Source organism: Hypanus sabinus, unplaced genomic scaffold, assembly GCF_030144855.1.
Source record: "Hypanus sabinus isolate sHypSab1 unplaced genomic scaffold, sHypSab1.hap1 scaffold_1215, whole genome shotgun sequence".
Classification (NCBI taxonomy): Eukaryota; Metazoa; Chordata; class Chondrichthyes; order Myliobatiformes; family Dasyatidae; genus Hypanus; species Hypanus sabinus.
In genome coordinates, this window is record NW_026779276.1 from 44,812 (window position 1) to 61,000 (window position 16,189).

Consider the following 16,189-nt stretch of genomic DNA (forward strand, 5'->3'; position numbering starts at 1 on the left):
CATTGTGTACGGGGAACTGAGGGAGATGGACATTGTGTATGGGGAATGGGGGGAGATGGACATTCTGTACGGGGAATGGAGGGAGATGGACGTTGTGTACGGGGAACAGAGGGTGATGGAGATTGTGTACGGGGAACGGGGGGAGATGGACATTGTGTACGGGGAACAGAGGGAGATGGACACTGTGTACGGGGAACGGAGTGAGCTGGAGATTGAGTACGGGGAATGGAGGGGGATGGACATTCTGTACGGGGAATGGAGGGTGATGGACATTGTACATGGGGAACGGAGGGAGAGGGACATTGTGTATGGGGAACAGAGGGAGATGGACATTGTGTATGGGGAATGGAGGGAGATGGACATTGTGTACGGGGAATGGAGGGAGATGGACATTGTGTACTGGGAATGGAGGGAGATGGACATTGTGTACGGGGAACAGAGGGAGATGGACATTGTGTACGGGGAACGGAGGGAGATGGACATTGTGTACTGGGAACGGAGGGAGATGGACATTGTATACGGGGAAAGGAGGGAGATGGAGATTGTGTATGGGGAACGGAGGGAGATGGGCATTGTGTATCGGGAATGGAGGGAGATGGATATTTTGTACGGGGAATGGAGGGTGATGGATATTGTGTACGGGGAACGGAGATAGGTGAACATTGTGTACGGGGAATGGAGGGAGATGGGCATTGTGTACAGCGAACGGAGGGAGATGGACATTGTGTACGGGGAACGGAGAGTGATGGACATTGTGTACGCGGAACGGAGGGAGATGGACATTGTGTACGGGGAACGGAGAGAGGTGGACACTGTGTACGGGGAATGGAGGGAGATGGGCATTGTGTACGGGGAACGGAGAGAGGTGGACACTGTGTACGGGGAATGGAGGGAGATGGACATTGTGTATGGGGAACGGAGGGAGATGGACATTGTGTATGAGGAACAGAGGGAGATGGACATTGTGTACGGGGAATGGAAGGAGATGGACATTGTATACGGGGAAAGGAGGGAGATGGAGATTGTGTATGGGGAACGGAGGGAGATGGGCATTGTGTATCGGGAATGGAGGGAGAAGGATATTCTGTATGGGGAACGGAGGGAGATGGACATTGTGTACGCGGAACGGAGGGAAATGGACATTCTGTACGGGGAATGGAGGGTGATGGATATTTTGTACGGGGAATGGAGGGTGATGGATATTGTGTACGGGGAACGGAGATAGGTGGACATTGTGTACGGGGAATGGAGGGAGATGCGCATTGTGTACAGCGAACGGAGGGAGATGGACATTGTGTACGGGGAACGGAGAGAGATGGACATTGTGTACGCGGAACGGAGGGAGATGGACATTGTGTACGGGGAACGGAGAGAGGTGGACACTGTGTACGGGGAATGGAGGGAGATGGGCATTGTGTACGGCGAACGGAGGGAGATGGAGATTGTGTACAGGGAACAGAGGGAGATGGACATTGTGTACGGGGAATGGAGGGAGATGGACATTGTCTATGGGGAACGGAGAGAGATGGAGATTGTGTACGGGGAACGGAGGGAGATGGACATTGTGTATGGGGAATGGAGGGAGATGGACATTGTGTACGGGGAATGGAGCGAGATGGACATTGTGTATGGGGAATGGAGGGAGATGGACATTGTGTATGGGGATTGGAGGGAGATGGACATTGTGTATGGGGAACGGAGGGAGATGGACATTGTGTACGCGGAATTGAGGGAGATGGATATTGTACATGGGGAACGGAGGGAGATGGACATTGTGTACGCGGAACTTAGGGAGATGGACTGTGTAGGGGAATGGAGGGAGATGGTCATTGTGTACAGGGAACAAAGGGAGATGGACATTGTGTACGGGGAATGGAGGGAGATGGACATTGTGTATGGGGAATGGAGGGAGATGGACATTGTGTATGGGGATTGGAGGGAGATGGACATTGTGTATGGGGAACGGAGGGAGATGGACATTTTGTACGGGGAATGGAGGGAGATGGACATTGTGCATGGGGAACGGAGGGAGATGGACATTGTGTACGCGGAATTGAGGGAGATGGATATTGTGCATGGGGAACGGAGGGAGATGGACATTGTGTACGCGGAACTTAGGGAGATGGACTGTGTAGGGGAATGGAGGGAGATGGTCATTGTTTACAGGGAACAGAGGGAGATGGACATTGTGTACGGGGAATTGAGGGAGATGGACTGTGTAGGGGAATGGAGGGAGATGTTCATTGTGTACAGGGAACAGAGGGAGATGGACATTGTGTACGGGGAAAAGAGGGAGATGGACATTGTGTACGGGGAATTGAGGGAGATGGACATTGTGTATGGGGAACGGAGGGAGATGGACATTGTGTATGGGGAACGGAGGGAGATGGACATTGTGTATGAGGAACAGAGGGAGATGGACATTGTGTACGGGGAATGGAAGGAGATGGACATTGTGTACGGGGAACAGAGGGAAATGGAGATTGTGTACGGGGAACGGGGGGAGATGGACAGTGTATACGGGGAACGGAGGGAAATGGACATTGTGTACGGGGAATGGAGGGAGATGGACATTGTGTATGGGGAACTGAGGGAGATGGACATTGTGTATGGGGAATGGGGGGAGATGGACATTCTGTACGGGGAATGGAGGGTGATGGACGTTGTGTACGGGGAATCGAGGGAGATGGACATTGTGTACGGGGAAATGAGGGAGATGGACATTGTGTATGGGGAATGGGGGAGATGGACATTGTGTATGGGGAACGGAGGGAAATGGACAGTGTGTACGGGGAATCAAGGGAGATGGAAATTATGTACGGGGAAATGAGGGAGATGGACATTGTGTATGGGGAATGGGGGAGATGAACATTCTGTACGGGGAATGGAGGGTGATGGACATTGTGCATGGGGAACGGAGGGAGATGGACATTGTGTACACGGAATTGAGGGAGATGGATATTGTGCATGGGGAACGGAGGGAGATGGACATTGTGTACGCGGAACTTAGGGAGATGGACATTGTGTACGGGGAACGGTGAGAGATGGACATTGTGTACGGGAAACGGAGGGAGATGGACATTGTGTACAGGGAACAGAGAGTGTTGCTCATGGTGCATGGGGAACAGAGGGAGATGGTCAATGTGTAGGGGGAACAGAGGGAGATTGACAAAGTGTAGGGGGAACAGAGGGAGATGGACAATGTGTATGGGGAACAGAGGGAGATGGACTGTGTAGGGGAATGGAGGGAGATGGTCATTGTGTACAGGGAACAGAGGGAGATGGACATTGTGTACGGGGAATTGAGGGAGATGGACTGTATAGGGGAATGGAGGGAAATGGTCATTGTGTACAGGGAACAGAGGGAGATGGACATTGTGTACGGGGAAAAGAGGGAGATGGACATTGTGTACGGGGAATTGAGGGAGATGGACATTGTGTATGGGGAACGGAGGGAGATGGACATTGTGTATGAGGAACAGAGGGAGATGGACATTGTGTACGGGGAATGGAAGGAGATGGACATTGTGTACGGGTAACAGAGGGAAATGGAGATTGTGTATGAGGAACAGAGGGAGATGGACATTGTGTACGGGGAATGGAGGGAGATGGACATTGTGTATGGGGAACGGAGGGAGATGGACATTGTGTATGAGGAACAGAGGGAGATGGACATTGTGTACGGGGAATGGAAGGAGATGGACATTGTGTACGGGGAACAGAGGGAAATGGAGATTGTGTACGGGGAACGGGGGGAGATGGACAGTGTATACTGGGAACGGAGGGAAATGGACATTGTGTACGGGGAATGGAGGGAGATGGACATTGTGTACGGGGAACTGAGGGAGATGGACATTGTGTATGGGGAATGGGGGGAGATGGACATTCTGTACGGGGAATGGAGGGAGATGGACGTTGTGTACGGGGAACAGAGGGAGATGGAGATTGTGTACGGGGAACGGGGGGAGATGGACATTGTGTATGGGGAACGGAGGGAAATGGACAGTGTGTACGGGGAATAGAGGGAGATGGACATTGTGTACGGGGAAATGAGGGAGATGGACATTGTGTATGGGGAATGGGGGAGATGGACATTCTGTACGGGGAATGGAGGGTGATGGACATTGTGCATGGGGAACGGAGGGAGATGGACATTGTGTACGCGGAATTGAGGGAGATGGATATTGTGCATGGGGAACAGAGGGAGATGGACATTGTGTACGCGGAACTTAGGGAGATGGACATTGTGTACGCGGAATGGGGGGAGATTGGCATTGTGTATGGGGAACGGAGGGAGATGGACATTGTGTACAGGGAACAGAGGGAGATGGACATTGTGTTCGGGGAATGGAGGGAGATGGACATTGTGTAAGGGGAACGGAGAGAGATGGACATTGTGTACGGGGAATGGAGGGAGATGGACATTGTGTACGGGGAATGGAGGGAGATGGACATTGTGTACAGGGAACAGAGGGAGTTGGCATTCTGTACGGGGAATGGAGGGAGATGGACATTGTGTACAGGGAATGGGGGGAGATGGACATTGTGTACGGGGAATGGAGGGAGATGGACATTGTGTACGGGGAACGGGGGGAGATGGACATTGTGTACGGGGAACAGAGGGAGATGGACACTGTGTACGGGGAACGGAGTGAGCTGGAGATTGAGTACGGGGAATGGAGGGGGATGGACATTCTGTACGGGGAATGGAGGGTGATGGACATTGTACATGGGGAACGGAGGGAGAGGGACATTGTGTATGGGGAACAGAGGGAGATGGACATTGTGTATGGGGAATGGAGGGAGATGGACATTGTGTACGGGGAATGGAGGGAGATGGACATTGTGTACTGGGAACGGAGGGAGATGGACATTGTGTACGGGGAACAGAGGGAGATGGACATTGTGTACGGGGAACGGAGGGAGATGGACATTGTGTACTGGGAACGGAGGGAGATGGACATTGTATACGGGGAAAGGAGGGAGATGGAGATTGTGTATGGGGAACGGAGGGAGATGGGCATTGTGTATCGGGAATGGAGGGAGATGGATATTTTGTACGGGGAATGGAGGGTGATGGATATTGTGTACGGGGAACGGAGATAGGTGAACATTGTGTACGGGGAATGGAGGGAGATGGGCATTGTGTACAGCGAACGGAGGGAGATGGACATTGTGTACGGGGAACGGAGAGTGATGGACATTGTGTACGCGGAACGGAGGGAGATGGACATTGTGTACGGGGAACGGAGAGAGGTGGACACTGTGTACGGGGAATGGAGGGAGATGGGCATTGTGTACGGCGAACGGAGAGAGGTGGACACTGTGTACGGGGAATGGAGGGAGATGGACATTGTGTATGGGGAACGGAGGGAGATGGACATTGTGTATGAGGAACAGAGGGAGATGGACATTGTGTACGGGGAATGGAAGGAGATGGACATTGTATACGGGGAAAGGAGGGAGATGGAGATTGTGTATGGGGAACGGAGGGAGATGGGCATTGTGTATCGGGAATGGAGGGAGAAGGATATTCTGTACGGGGAATGGAGGGTGATGGATATTTTGTACGGGGAATGGAGGGTGATGGATATTGTGTACGGGGAACGGAGATAGGTGGACATTGTGTACGGGGAATGGAGGGAGATGGGCATTGTGTACAGCGAACGGAGGGAGATGGACATTGTGTACGGGGAACGGAGAGAGATGGACATTGTGTACGCGGAACGGAGGGAGATGGACATTGTGTACGGGGAACGGAGAGAGGTGGACACTGTGTACGGGGAATGGAGGGAGATGGGCATTGTGTACGGCGAACGGAGGGAGATGGAGATTGTGTACAGGGAACAGAGGGAGATGGACATTGTGTACGGGGAATGGAGGGAGATGGACATTGTCTATGGGGAACGGAGAGAGATGGAGATTGTGTACGGGGAACGGAGGGAGATGGACATTGTGTATGGGGAATGGAGGGAGATGGACATTGTGTACGGGGAATGGAGGGTGATGGACATTGTGCATGGGGAACGGAGGGAGATGGACATTGTGTACACGGAATTGAGGGAGATGGATATTGTGCATGGGGAACGGAGGGAGATGGACATTGTGTACGCGGAACTTAGGGAGATGGACATTGTGTACGGGGAACGGTGAGAGATGGACATTGTGTACGGGAAACGGAGGGAGATGGACATTGTGTACAGGGAACAGAGAGTGTTGCTCATGGTGCATGGGGAACAGAGGGAGATGGTCAATGTGTAGGGGGAACAGAGGGAGATTGACAAAGTGTAGGGGGAACAGAGGGAGATGGACAATGTGTATGGGGAACAGAGGGAGATGGACTGTGTAGGGGAATGGAGGGAGATGGTCATTGTGTACAGGGAACAGAGGGAGATGGACATTGTGTACGGGGAATTGAGGGAGATGGACTGTATAGGGGAATGGAGGGAAATGGTCATTGTGTACAGGGAACAGAGGGAGATGGACATTGTGTACGGGGAAAAGAGGGAGATGGACATTGTGTACGGGGAATTGAGGGAGATGGACATTGTGTATGGGGAACGGAGGGAGATGGACATTGTGTATGAGGAACAGAGGGAGATGGACATTGTGTACGGGGAATGGAAGGAGATGGACATTGTGTACGGGTAACAGAGGGAAATGGAGATTGTGTATGAGGAACAGAGGGAGATGGACATTGTGTACGGGGAATGGAGGGAGATGGACATTGTGTATGGGGAACGGAGGGAGATGGACATTGTGTATGAGGAACAGAGGGAGATGGACATTGTGTACGGGGAATGGAAGGAGATGGACATTGTGTACGGGGAACAGAGGGAAATGGAGATTGTGTACGGGGAACGGGGGGAGATGGACAGTGTATACTGGGAACGGAGGGAAATGGACATTGTGTACGGGGAATGGAGGGAGATGGACATTGTGTACGGGGAACTGAGGGAGATGGACATTGTGTATGGGGAATGGGGGGAGATGGACATTCTGTACGGGGAATGGAGGGAGATGGACGTTGTGTACGGGGAACAGAGGGAGATGGAGATTGTGTACGGGGAACGGGGGGAGATGGACATTGTGTATGGGGAACGGAGGGAAATGGACAGTGTGTACGGGGAATAGAGGGAGATGGACATTGTGTACGGGGAAATGAGGGAGATGGACATTGTGTATGGGGAATGGGGGAGATGGACATTCTGTACGGGGAATGGAGGGTGATGGACATTGTGCATGGGGAACGGAGGGAGATGGACATTGTGTACGCGGAATTGAGGGAGATGGATATTGTGCATGGGGAACAGAGGGAGATGGACATTGTGTACGCGGAACTTAGGGAGATGGACATTGTGTACGCGGAATGGGGGGAGATTGGCATTGTGTATGGGGAACGGAGGGAGATGGACATTGTGTACAGGGAACAGAGGGAGATGGACATTGTGTTCGGGGAATGGAGGGAGATGGACATTGTGTAAGGGGAACGGAGAGAGATGGACATTGTGTACGGGGAATGGAGGGAGATGGACATTGTGTACGGGGAATGGAGGGAGATGGACATTGTGTACAGGGAACAGAGGGAGTTGGCATTCTGTACGGGGAATGGAGGGAGATGGACATTGTGTACAGGGAATGGGGGGAGATGGACATTGTGTACGGGGAATGGAGGGAGATGGACATTGTGTACGGGGAACGGGGGGAGATGGACATTGTGTACGGGGAACAGAGGGAGATGGACACTGTGTACGGGGAACGGAGTGAGCTGGAGATTGAGTACGGGGAATGGAGGGGGATGGACATTCTGTACGGGGAATGGAGGGTGATGGACATTGTACATGGGGAACGGAGGGAGAGGGACATTGTGTATGGGGAACAGAGGGAGATGGACATTGTGTATGGGGAATGGAGGGAGATGGACATTGTGTACGGGGAATGGAGGGAGATGGACATTGTGTACTGGGAACGGAGGGAGATGGACATTGTGTACGGGGAACAGAGGGAGATGGACATTGTGTACGGGGAACGGAGGGAGATGGACATTGTGTACTGGGAACGGAGGGAGATGGACATTGTATACGGGGAAAGGAGGGAGATGGAGATTGTGTATGGGGAACGGAGGGAGATGGGCATTGTGTATCGGGAATGGAGGGAGATGGATATTTTGTACGGGGAATGGAGGGTGATGGATATTGTGTACGGGGAACGGAGATAGGTGAACATTGTGTACGGGGAATGGAGGGAGATGGGCATTGTGTACAGCGAACGGAGGGAGATGGACATTGTGTACGGGGAACGGAGAGTGATGGACATTGTGTACGCGGAACGGAGGGAGATGGACATTGTGTACGGGGAACGGAGAGAGGTGGACACTGTGTACGGGGAATGGAGGGAGATGGGCATTGTGTACGGCGAACGGAGAGAGGTGGACACTGTGTACGGGGAATGGAGGGAGATGGACATTGTGTATGGGGAACGGAGGGAGATGGACATTGTGTATGAGGAACAGAGGGAGATGGACATTGTGTACGGGGAATGGAAGGAGATGGACATTGTATACGGGGAAAGGAGGGAGATGGAGATTGTGTATGGGGAACGGAGGGAGATGGGCATTGTGTATCGGGAATGGAGGGAGAAGGATATTCTGTACGGGGAATGGAGGGTGATGGATATTTTGTACGGGGAATGGAGGGTGATGGATATTGTGTACGGGGAACGGAGATAGGTGGACATTGTGTACGGGGAATGGAGGGAGATGGGCATTGTGTACAGCGAACGGAGGGAGATGGACATTGTGTACGGGGAACGGAGAGAGATGGACATTGTGTACGCGGAACGGAGGGAGATGGACATTGTGTACGGGGAACGGAGAGAGGTGGACACTGTGTACGGGGAATGGAGGGAGATGGGCATTGTGTACGGCGAACGGAGGGAGATGGAGATTGTGTACAGGGAACAGAGGGAGATGGACATTGTGTACGGGGAATGGAGGGAGATGGACATTGTCTATGGGGAACGGAGAGAGATGGAGATTGTGTACGGGGAACGGAGGGAGATGGACATTGTGTATGGGGAATGGAGGGAGATGGACATTGTGTACGGGGAATGGAGCGAGATGGACATTGTGTATGGGGAATGGAGGGAGATGGACATTGTGTATGGGGATTGGAGGGAGATGGACATTGTGTATGGGGAACGGAGGGAGATGGACATTGTGTACGCGGAATTGAGGGAGATGGATATTGTACATGGGGAACGGAGGGAGATGGACATTGTGTACGCGGAACTTAGGGAGATGGACTGTGTAGGGGAATGGAGGGAGATGGTCATTGTGTACAGGGAACAAAGGGAGATGGACATTGTGTACGGGGAATGGAGGGAGATGGACATTGTGTATGGGGAATGGAGGGAGATGGACATTGTGTATGGGGATTGGAGGGAGATGGACATTGTGTATGGGGAACGGAGGGAGATGGACATTTTGTACGGGGAATGGAGGGAGATGGACATTGTGCATGGGGAACGGAGGGAGATGGACATTGTGTACGCGGAATTGAGGGAGATGGATATTGTGCATGGGGAACGGAGGGAGATGGACATTGTGTACGCGGAACTTAGGGAGATGGACTGTGTAGGGGAATGGAGGGAGATGGTCATTGTTTACAGGGAACAGAGGGAGATGGACATTGTGTACGGGGAATTGAGGGAGATGGACTGTGTAGGGGAATGGAGGGAGATGTTCATTGTGTACAGGGAACAGAGGGAGATGGACATTGTGTACGGGGAAAAGAGGGAGATGGACATTGTGTACGGGGAATTGAGGGAGATGGACATTGTGTATGGGGAACGGAGGGAGATGGACATTGTGTATGGGGAACGGAGGGAGATGGACATTGTGTATGAGGAACAGAGGGAGATGGACATTGTGTACGGGGAATGGAAGGAGATGGACATTGTGTACGGGGAACAGAGGGAAATGGAGATTGTGTACGGGAAACGGGGGGAGATGGACAGTGTATACGGGGAACGGAGGGAAATGGACATTGTGTACGGGGAATGGAGGGAGATGGACATTGTGTATGGGGAACTGAGGGAGATGGACATTGTGTATGGGGAATGGGGGGAGATGGACATTCTGTACGGGGAATGGAGGGTGATGGACGTTGTGTACGGGGAATCGAGGGAGATGGACATTGTGTACGGGGAAATGAGGGAGATGGACATTGTGTATGGGGAATGGGGGAGATGGACATTGTGTATGGGGAACGGAGGGAAATGGACAGTGTGTACGGGGAATCAAGGGAGATGGAAATTATGTACGGGGAAATGAGGGAGATGGACATTGTGTATGGGGAATGGGGGAGATGAACATTCTGTACGGGGAATGGAGGGTGATGGACATTGTGCATGGGGAACGGAGGGAGATGGACATTGTGTACACGGAATTGAGGGAGATGGATATTGTGCATGGGGAACGGAGGGAGATGGACATTGTGTACGCGGAACTTAGGGAGATGGACATTGTGTACGGGGAACGGTGAGAGATGGACATTGTGTACGGGAAACGGAGGGAGATGGACATTGTGTACAGGGAACAGAGAGTGTTGCTCATGGTGCATGGGGAACAGAGGGAGATGGTCAATGTGTAGGGGGAACAGAGGGAGATTGACAAAGTGTAGGGGGAACAGAGGGAGATGGACAATGCGTATGGGGAACAGAGGGAGATGGACTGTGTAGGGGAATGGAGGGAGATGGTCATTGTGTACAGGGAACAGAGGGAGATGGACATTGTGTACGGGGAATTGAGGGAGATGGACTGTATAGGGGAATGGAGGGAGATGGTCATTGTGTACAGGGAACAGAGGGAGATGGACATTGTGTACGGGGAAAAGAGGGAGATGGACATTGTGTACGGGGAATTGAGGGAGATGGACATTGTGTATGGGGAACGGAGGGAGATGGACATTGTGTATGAGGAACAGAGGGAGATGGACATTGTGTACGGGGAATGGAAGGAGATGGACATTGTGTACGGGTAACAGAGGGAAATGGAGATTGTGTATGAGGAACAGAGGGAGATGGACATTGTGTACGGGGAATGGAGGGAGATGGACATTGTGTATGGGGAACGGAGGGAGATGGACATTGTGTATGAGGAACAGAGGGAGATGGACATTGTGTACGGGGAATGGAAGGAGATGGACATTGTGTACGGGGAACAGAGGGAAATGGAGATTGTGTACGGGGAACGGGGGGAGATGGACAGTGTATACGGGGAACGGAGGGAAATGGACATTGTGTACGGGGAATGGAGGGAGATGGACATTGTGTACGGGGAACTGAGGGAGATGGACATTGTGTATGGGGAATGGGGGGAGATGGACATTCTGTACGGGGAATGGAGGGAGATGGACGTTGTGTACGGGGAACAGAGGGAGATGGAGATTGTGTACGGGGAACGGGGGGAGATGGACATTGTGTATGGGGAACGGAGGGAAATGGACAGTGTGTACGGGGAATAGAGGGAGATGGACATTGTGTACGGGGAAATGAGGGAGATGGACATTGTGTATGGGGAATGGGGGAGATGGACATTCTGTACGGGGAATGGAGGGTGATGGACATTGTGCATGGGGAACGGAGGGAGATGGACATTGTGTACGCGGAATTGAGGGAGATGGATATTGTGCATGGGGAACGGAGGGAGATGGACATTGTGTACGCGGAACTTAGGGAGATGGACATTGTGTACGCGGAATGGGGGGAGATTGGCATTGTGTATGGGGAACGGAGGGAGAGGGACATTGTGTATGGGGAACAGAGGGAGATGGACATTGTGTATGGGGAATGGAGGGAGATGGACATTGTGTACGGGGAATGGAGGGAGATGGACATTGTGTACTGGGAACGGAGGGAGATGGACATTGTGTACGGGGAACGGAGGGAGATGGACATTGTGTACGGGGAACAGAGGGAGATGGACATTGTATACGGGGAAAGGAGGGAGATGGAGATTGTGTATGGGGAACGGAGGGAGATGGGCTTTGTGTATCGGGAATGGAGTGAGAAGGGTATTGTGTATGGGGAACGGAGGGAGATGGACATTGAGTACGCGGAACGGAGGGAAATGGACATTCTGTACGGGGAATGGAGGGTGATGGATATTGTGTACGGGGAATGGAGGGAGATAGACATTGTGTACGCGGAACGGAGGGAGATGGACATTGTGTATCGGGAACGGAGGGAGATGGATATTGTGTACGGGGAACGGAGGGAGATGGACATTGTGTACGGGGAACGGAGGGAGATGGACATTGTGTACGCGGAACGGAGGGAGATGGACATTGTGTACGCGGAATGGGGGGAGATTGGCATTGTGTATGGGGAATGGGGGGAGATGGACATTCTGTACGGGGAATGGAGGGAGATGGACGTTGTGTACGGGGAACAGAGGGAGATGGAGATTGTGTACGGGGAACGGGGGGAGATGGACATTGTGTATGGGGAACGGAGGGTGATGGACATTGTGTACGCGGAATTGAGGGAGATGGATATTGTGCATGGGGAACGGAGGGAGATGGACATTGTGTACGCGGAATTGAGGGAGATGGATATTGTGCATGGGGAACGGAGGGAGATGGACATTGTGTACGCGGAACTTAGGGAGATGGACATTGTGTACGCGGAATGGGTGGAGATTGGCATTGTGTATCGGGAACGGAGGGAGATGGACATTGTGTACAGGGAACAGAGGGAGATGGACATTGTGTTTGGGGAACGGAGGGAGATGGACATTGTGTACGCGGAATGGGTGGAGATTGGCATTGTGTATCGGGAACGGAGGGAGATGGACATTGTGTACAGGGAACAGAGGGAGATGGGCATTGTGTTCGGGGAACGGAGGGAGATGGACATTGTGTACGGGGAATGTAGGGAGATGGACATTGTGTACGGGGAACAGAGGGAGATGGACATTGTGTACGGGGAATGGAGGGAGATGGACATTGTGTACGGGGAATTGAGAGAGGTGGACATTGTGTACGGGGAATGGAGGGAGATGGGCATTGTGTACGGCGAACGGAGGGAGATGGACATTGTGTACAGGGAACAGAGGGAGATGGACATTGTGTACGGGGAATGGAGGGAGATGGACATTGTGTACGGGGAATGGAGGGAGATGGACAGTGTGTGCAGGGAACAGAGGGAGATGGACATTGTGTACGGGGAATGGGGGGAGATTGACATTGTGTATGGGGAAAGGAGGGAGATGGGTGTTGTGTACGGGGAAATGGAGGGAGCTGGACATTGTGTACGGGTAATGGAGACAGATGGACATTGTGTACGGGGAACGGAGGGAGATGGACATTGTGTACGGGGAACAGAGGGAGATGGACACTGTGTACGGGGAACGGAGTGAGCTGGAGATTGAGTACGGGGAATGGAGGGGGATGGACATTCTGTACGGGGAATGGAGGGTGATGGACATTGTACATGGGGAACGGAGGGAGAGGGACATTGTGTATGGGGAACAGAGGGAGATGGACATTGTGTATGGGGATTGGAGGGAGATGGACATTGTGTACGGGGAATGGAGGGAGATGGACATTGTGTACTGGGAACGGAGGGAGATGGACATTGTGTACGGGGAACAGAGGGAGATGGACATTGTGTACGGGGAACAGAGGGAGATGGACATTGTATGCGGGGAAAGGAGGGAGATGGAGATTGTGTATGGGGAATGGAGGGAGATGGGCATTGTGTATCGGGAATGGAGGGAGAAGGATATTCTGTATGGGGAACGGAAGGAGATGGACATTGTGTACGCGGAACGGAGGGAAATGGACATTCTGTACGGGGAATGGAGGGTGATGGATATTTTGTACGGGGAATGGAGGGTGATGGATATTGTGTACGGGGAACGGAGATAGGTGGACATTGTGTACGGGGAATGGAGGGAGATGGGCATTGTGTACGGCGAACGGAGGGAGATGGACATTGTGTACGGGGAACAGAGGGAGATGGACATTGTGTACGGGGAACGGAGAGAGGTGGACATTGTGTACGGGGAACGGAGGGAGATGGACATTGTGTACGCGGAACGGAGGGAGATGGACATTGTGTACGGGGAACGGAGAGAGGTGGACATTGTGTACAGGGAACAGAGGCAGATGGACATTGTGTTTGGGGAATGGAGGGAGATGGGCATTGTGTACGGCGAACGGAGGGAGATGGACATTGTGTAAGGGGAACGGAGATAGGTGGACATTGTGTACGGGGAATGGAGGGAGATGGGCATTGTGTACGGCGAACGGTGGGAGATGGTCATTGTGTACAGGGAACGGAGAGAGATGGAGATTGTGTACGGGGAACGGAGGGAGATGGGCATTGTGTACGGGGAACGGAGGGAGATGGACATTGTGTATGGGGAATGGAGGGAGATGGACATTGTGTATGGGGAATGGAGGGAGATGGATATTGTCTATGGGGAACGGAGAGAGATGGAGATTGTGTACGGGGAACGGAGGGAGATGGGCATTGTGTACGGGGAACGGAGGGAGATGGACATTGTGTACGGGGATTGGAGGGAGATGGACATTGTGTATGGGGAATGGAGGGAGATGGACATTGTGTACGGGGAACGGAGGGAGATGGACATTGTGTACGGGGAAATGGAGGGAGCTGGACATTTGTGTACGGGTAATGGAGACAGGTGGACATTGTGTACGGGGAAAGGAGGGAGATGGACATTGTGTACGGGGAATTGAGGGAGATGGACTGTGTAGGGGAATGGAGGGAGATGGTCATTGTGTACAGGGAACAGAGGGAGATGGACATTGTGTACGGGGAAAGGAGGGAGATGGACTGTGTACGGGGAATTGAGGGAGATGGACATTGTGTATGGGGAACGGAGGGAGATGGACATTGTGTATGGGGAACGGAGGGAGATGGACATTGTGTATGAGGAACAGAGGGAGATGGACATTGTGTACGGGGAATGGAAGGAGATGGACATTGTGTACGGGGAACAGAGGGAAATGCAGATTGTGTACGGGGAACGGGGGGAGATGGACAGTGTATACGGGGAACGGAGGGAAATGGACATTGTGTACGGGGAATGGAGGGAGATGGACATTGTGTACGGGGAACTGAGGGAGATGGATATTGTGTATGGGGAATGGGGGGAGATGGACATTCTGTACGGGGAATGGAGGGAGATGGACGTTGTGTACGGGGAACAGAGGGAGATGGAGATTGTGTACGGGGAACAGGGGGAGATGGACATTGTGTATGGGGAACGGAGGGAAATGGACAGTGTGTACGGGGAATCGAGGGAGATGGACATTGTGTACGGGGAAATCAGGGAGATGGACATTGTGTATCGGGAATGGGGGAGATGGACATTCTGTACGGGGAATGGAGGGTGATGGACATTGTGCATGGGGAACGGAGGGAGATGGACATTGTGTACGCGGAATTGAGGGAGATGGATATTGTGCATGGGGAACGGAGGGAGATGGACATTGTGTACGCGGAACTTAGGGAGATGGACATTGTGTACGCGGAATGGGGGGAGATTGGCATTGTGTATGGGGAACGGAGGGAGATTGGCATTGTGTATGGGGAACGGAGGGAGATGAACATTGTGTACAGGGAACAGAGGGAGATGGACATTGTGTACGGGGAACGGAGGGAGATGAACATTGTGTTCGGGGAACGGAGGGAGATGAACATTGTGTACAGGGAACGGAGGGAGATGGACATTGTGTTCGGGGAACGGAGGGAGATGAACATTGTGTACGGGGAATGGAGGGAGATGGACATTGTGTACGGGGAACGGAGAGAGATGGACATTGTGTACTGGGAACGGAGGGAGATGGACATTGTGTACAGGGAACAGAGGGAGATGGACATTCTGTACGGGGAATGGAGGGAGATGGACATTGTGTACGGGGAATGGGGGGAGATGGACATTGTGTACGGGGAATGGAGGGAGATGGACATTGTGTACGGGGAACGGAGAGAGATGGACATTGTGTACGGGGAACGGAGAGAGGTGGACATTGTGTACGGGGAACGGAGGGACATGGACATTGTGTACGGCGAACGGAGGGAGATGGACATTGTGTACAGGGAACGGAGAGAGATGGACATTGTGTACGGGGAACGGAGGGAGATGGGCATTGTG